The sequence below is a fragment of the Arachis hypogaea genome, chromosome 9, assembly GCF_003086295.3.
Source record: "Arachis hypogaea cultivar Tifrunner chromosome 9, arahy.Tifrunner.gnm2.J5K5, whole genome shotgun sequence".
In the NCBI taxonomy this organism is placed as follows: Eukaryota; Viridiplantae; Streptophyta; class Magnoliopsida; order Fabales; family Fabaceae; genus Arachis; species Arachis hypogaea.
This window is the reverse complement of record NC_092044.1, coordinates 54,577,045-54,583,575: the sequence shown is the minus strand read 5'-3', so window position 1 is coordinate 54,583,575 and position 6,531 is coordinate 54,577,045.

Genomic DNA, 6,531 nt, shown 5'->3' with positions numbered 1-6,531 from the left:
AGGGAGGTCAGATTCCAACAGCATCAGCAGTCCTTTTGTCAGCCTTTTTCAGAGTTTTGCTCAAATCCCTCAATTTCAGCCAGAAATTACCTGAAATCATAGAAAAACACACAAACTCATAGTAAAGTCCAAAAATGTGAATTTAGCATAAAAACTAATGAAAACATCTCTAAAAGTAGCTTGAACTTACTAAAAACTACCTAAAAACAATGCCAAAAAGCGTATAAATTATCCGCTCATCAGAGGCCACTGGAGATCGATTTACTGTGAGAGGGGAAGACTTGAGGCATTATCAACCACCCTGACAAAGGCCAACCATCAAGCTAATGACGTTAAAGAAGCGCTTCATGGGAGGCAACCCATGTTTTATATCCTTTCATTTATTTTGTTTATGTTTTTAATAGTAGTTAATAAAGCAAGGCTTATGAATTTCAACTCAATTTTGATAAGACACTTAAGGGAATCCTGTATGTAATATATAGTGAACAACGAGTTTGGTGTTCAAGGCATACTAAAAAGATATATATAAAAATCATATCATACTCATCTTAGGAGCCTTGATCAACTCTTCTTGTACTACATGGTCACAAACTAAGTTTGGTGCACTAATGTTGCACAGGAAGTCTATTGATTTAAATTCATGAACAGCACTTAGTTGTCTAAAACAAAAATTTAAAAAGTAGTTAGTTTTGATTTCCATTTTTGCTGCCACAAATAACCCTGACTTTTGCTTTTCTTTTATTATCTTGCACAGGAAATGAAGAAGGGATTGGATGGAATTGATGGGACAAACCAAGAAGAGAGGTTCGGCCACTTCAAAAAGGGGGGATAGACACATGTCTTCGAATAGAGTGCCTTGGGAAGTGTTTCCATGCAACATTGAAGGGAGAATGCTCTTGGAGACCGAACCAACCACATCATAAAAGTGGTGGTCTTTGAAGATAGCAATCCAATATGGCTAAGACCTGGGAAGTCAATCACACTCCAGCGCATAACCTATGTGGCACCTACTCAACAACAAAGGAGGCCTCAGAGAAGGAGGAGAATATCGCAAGAAGAAACTCAACAAGAAGAGACTTGATGACCAGAATTCACTACCCCTTTTAAAAATTAGTGAATTAGTTCTTTTGGCAAGTGCACCAAAATTATCGCCAAGTAATAACCCACAGTGGAGTGGGATTGTATCCACAGAGATTAGCAAATCCAAGAAGTTTTAATTGATTGATGAATTAGTTAAGCAGATCAATAAGATTGTGAAGTGCAAAATTGTAAATAATGACATAAATGTAAATGACTAGAATATAAAGAAAAGCAATAAAGTGCAGAAATGGAAGTTGCAGAATGTAAAGTACTGAATCATAAATGACTTGAATGTAAATGGGAGTAGGGAATTGCTAAATGTAAAATTAAGCTGTAAAGAAATGGATAGATAAGAATGGGGAAATTCATTGAGATTGGGAGATGTTGTCTCTTTGGATCAGATCTAGCTTATATCTTCTTCAATCATGCAACTCATTGAGATCTTGGCAATCATGATTGATTGATCCCCAATCCCTTGCTGACTCAATCTCTCAGATCTTGATCAATAGCCAATTCCTTGGTCTAATTGCTCATGAAAAGAGATATGCTTGGTCCCTGATTATACCACACACCCTCATAGGTCCAGGTAGAGGGGGGATTATATGTCACGTATCCCATAGCCAAAACCCAGATTCTACTCGAGTGTGAGAAGGGATTTCAAGCATGGTTTCATGTTTCCTTTCCCAAGGTTCCCATGAAACCCAATTGCATTCAATATCTTTCCCAAGATAATTGAGCACTAAGCATTAAGAACGAAATTCCTTCTAGCAAATCAAGAGAAGATGAAGATAAGAAGAATTTCACTATTATCAATCTATCAAGTACAACAGAGTTCCCTCTCTCAATGAGAGGGAAGTTAGCTACTCATAGCTTGAAAAGTACTCAAAAGTGGAGTGTAAAAGTGGATCTAGAACTAACTGCTTAACCCCTCTTCATTACTCCTTGGGGGTATTTATACTACTCATAGTAAAAATAAAACAATTATAAAAGTGAAAAAGGGAAAATTACATTTTGGAGGGAAAGAAAACACTCAATAAGCGTGACTTCTTAGCTGGCGTGTGGCTAGCGCTCTACCGGCGTGTCACGTGCCCTTCAAACTAGCTTGGCGTGCCACGCTCAATCCTTCAAGTGGCACGCTCATCTCTCTATCAACCTTGGCATACCACGCCTTTGAACTTAAGTGGCACGTCATAGTGGAAGTTTTGTGTTGGCGTGCTATGCCTTCGAGCTCAAGTGGCACGCCATTTGCTTTTTCCACTTTCCTTTGCCTCTGGAAACTTGAACTGGCGTGGCACGCCGAGGGTCTGGCGTGCCACGCCCTTGTTGTGTGCTTGGCTTATGCTCCTCTGGAAAGTTGCACTAGCGTGGCACGCCCAGGGTCTGGCGTGCCACGCCCCTTTGTGAGTGAATAGTTCCTCTGTTTGGCGTGCCACGCGATAAACTCAAGTGGCACGCCCCAATGCTTCTTTGCCCTCTGAATGACACTTGCGTGCCACGCCTGGTTGCTCAAGTGGCACACCTAAGTGAAGAATAGTGAGTGGCGTGCCACGCCTTCGATACCAAGTGGCACGCCCCATGTAATTGGCCTCTTCCATCCTCTCTGAAAACTTATACTAGCGTGTCACGCCCTTGATCTTGTCTTGTTCCAGTAGTTGGCGTGCCACGCCTCAGCCTTTAAGTGGCACGCCATAGTGACATGCTCAGATTGGCGTGCCATACCTTCGACACCAAGTGGCACGCCCAGTCCTTGCTCATGTTATCTTGTGCATTGGCGTGCCACGCCTGGTTGCTCTAGTGGCACGCCTAAGTGAGGTTGAGAGGTTGGCATGCCACTCCTTTAACTTCAAGTGGCATGCCCAGTCTTCAATTGCCTTCAGCCCCTTCTCTAGATCATTGTACCAGCGTGCCATGCCATGCATCTCAAGTGGCACACCCATGTATTTGTGTACTCTTCAAGCTTGGAGTGCCACGCCTAGGTTTTCAAGTGGCACGCCAAAGTGACTTTTTGGAGCTGGCGTGCCACGCCTTTGACACCAAGTGGCACGCCATAGTGGATGTTCTTCTTGAGATGGTGAGTTGGCGTGTCACGCCCCTTTACTCAAGTGGCACGCCCATAGTAGTTGATGGGTCAGGCGTGCCACGCCCCTTTTGTGTCCTCCATTTTGTTTTCTGGAATTTTGTACTAGCGTGCCATGCTCAGTCCCTGGCTTGCCACGTTCACATGCATGCTTGGATCTCCCTTCTGGAATTTAGTACTGGCGTGCAACGCTTAGCTCCTGTCGTGCCACACCAATGCATTTTTGTGGCGTTTGCTCCCAAGTGGCACGCCAATTTCACACGCCCAGCTTCTTGTTTGTCTGCTTCCCATTTTTTATGCCTTTTTCACCTGAAATTTAGCACAACTCATCTCAAAGTAGTGTACCATAATATTCATCAAATAATGCATGAATTGTACTGATCAAATGAGATTTGTGCTCTTTTATGTCTTTCTTTATGCAAGAAAGAAGGGTAGATAATGCAAGTCATCAAGCCTCAACAAGCAGAGTACTAGCGAGAAGAGCAACATGATCCAATCGACATGAAGATGAGTCATATTCAAGGAGTCATTGAAGATCTAACAAAGAGATACATGGAGGTGCAAGAGCAACAAAGGGACTTCCAGTTTCAGTTGCTGAATCACCAGAAGGAGTTGCACAAACAACAAATAGAACAACAACAGGAGCATTACTCCCAACTTGCTCAAGCCATCAACCAAGTGTCCGAAAGGCAAGAGCGTCAAGTGAAGCGAATTCAAGAACTCAACCAACGCCAAATAGATCAAATGAAAGCATTCAATGATTTCAATGTGCATAATGAAGGGAGGCAATTAAATAGGGAAGAATATGATGTAAACACCCAAGCCAAGTTGACTTATATGGCTAGGCATATGCACAATTTACACTCAACCATCCCAAGATATGATGCAGTCTACAAGGATCTAAAAGGGCAAGAAGAGGGGAAGGTAAAACATCAAAAGGAAACATTAAAGAAGAAGATAGAAAATGCTGGCTTCTAGAAGAAGTTGATGGGAAAAGATAAAGAAGGCGGGGATTCGAGCAATTAGGAAGGAAACCAAGAATAAGAAGGAAACAAGAGGACATGAGCATCCCATTGAGTAAAAGGTGGTGGAGTCTCTTTTTTCTCTCTTTTTCAAGTCTAAAATAAGGAAAATCATGTATGAAATAGAATATGCTTCCATAGTAGCTTAGGAATATTAATTCTGTCTTTGAGCTTCATTTCTTAAGTTTATGTTTTACTACCAAGTGTGTTTTCAAGGGCATGTTAAGGGCCTAGAAACCAGCAAAAGTCATGAACCTAAGTTGCTATACATGAAATCCCATGAACTAAGGATTTGATCTTTATAAATAAGAACTTGTTTATCTTATATATTCATTCATTCTTCTTATGTTTTAGCACTTGCTTGGGGACAAGCAAGATCTAAGTTTGGTGTTGTGATGCCAGGGCATCTATGCCAGTTTCACTAGTATTTTCTTTACATATTTTAGGTAGTTTCATGCATTTTCTTAGGAAATAAGCAAGTTTTTGGGTAAATATGCACTTACATCTTGATTCAAGCAAACATTGTGAACTTTACATGATTTCATGAGAATAATGCATGAATTGAATGCCAATTTAGATGATGCAGGATCTTATAATCTAGAACAAGGCTTTGATGCACCTTGTTTGTTTGATATTAGGCCAAATGAAGCATAGAAGAGCCACATTAGTAGCCACGTTAGTACCACTAACGTGGTCACTAACGTGGAAAGGGAGCAAGCTTGCAACGTCAGTGGTAAAGTTAACACCACTAACGTCTTCGAAGGCCATCTTAACCCATGTTAGTGGCCACGTTAGTTGCAATAACGTAGGGACTAATGTGGAAGAAAGAAGAAGCTCCAACGATAGTGGTAAAGTTAACACCACTAACGTTGCAAAGGCCACAAACAACCAGGTTAAGAGCCACGTTAACACCATTAATGTGAGCTCTAACATGGAGCAAAAAGAATCGCCAACGTTAGTGACACTAACTTTGTCACTAACGTTGGATCAGGCCAAGTTTACCCACGTTAATGGCCACGTTAATGCCACTAAAGTAGGAGGTAACGTGGAGTGGTGGAGGAAATTTGGATTTGTACTCTTTGTACTTGTATGAAATTTAATTCGAGATAATAGCTCTTTACTATGTGTGGTCACAACTCCGTTCAACTAACCAAAAAGTGTACTGGGTCGTCCAAGTAATAAACCTTACGTGAGTAAGGGTTGATCCCACAGAGACTGTTCGTATGAAGCAAGCTATGGTCATCTTGTAAATCTCAGTCAGGCGGATAATAAATTATGGAATTTGGAAAATCAAATAATAGTAAATAAACATAAAATAAAGATAAATTTACTCATGTATTTCCATGATGGGAATTTCAGATAACTGTATGGAGATGCTGTGCTCCTCCTGAATCTCTGCTTTCCTACTACTTCATCCAATCCTTCTTACTCCTTTCCATGGCAAGCTGTATGTAGGGCATCACCGTTGTCAATGGCTACATCACATCCTCTCAGTGAAAAAGGTCCAAATGCTCTGTCACAGCACGGCTAATCATCTGTCGGTTCTCAATCAGGTTGGAATAGAATCCCTTGATTCTTTTGCGTCTGTCACTAACGCCCAGCCTTCAGGAGTTTGAAGGTCGTCACAGTCATTCAATCCCAGAATCCTACTCGGAATACCTGGTGGACGAAATTGTGATCACTTGTTATTTGTTTATAAAGGATGTATACTCTGAGGGCACTGTTTATTTTCTTCACAATCTCGTTCAACTAACCAGCAAGTGTACTGGGTCGTCCAAGTAATAAACCTTACGCGAGTAAGGGTCGAATCCACAGAGATTGTTGGTATGAAGCAAGCTATGGTCACCTTGCAAATCTCAGTTAGGCAGATTAAAATAGTTTTATGGGTTTTCGAAAATAGAAATAATGAAAGGGATAAAGATACTTATGCAGATTCATTGGTAGGAATTTCAGATAAGCGGATGGAGATGCTGTAGAGCTCTTGGACGCCTGCTCTCCTATTCCTTCTACTCAATTCTTCTTACTCCTTTCCATGGCAAGCTTTGTATAGGGGTTCACCATCAACTGTGGCTACTTTCATTCCTCACGGGGAAATAACCTGTGCGGCTGTCACTCGCACAACTAACCAGTCTGGAGGCATCACCCATGGCTGATGGCTACATCCCATCCTCGCAGTGAAAACTATGCTAACGCACTCTGTCACAGTACGGCTAATCACCGGTTGGTTCCCGCTCCTACTGGAATAGAATCCCTCTTTTGCGTCTGTCACCAACGCCCAGCAGGTTAAAGTTTGAAGCACGTCACGATCATTCATTACCGGAATCCTACTCGGAATACCACAGACAAGGTGAG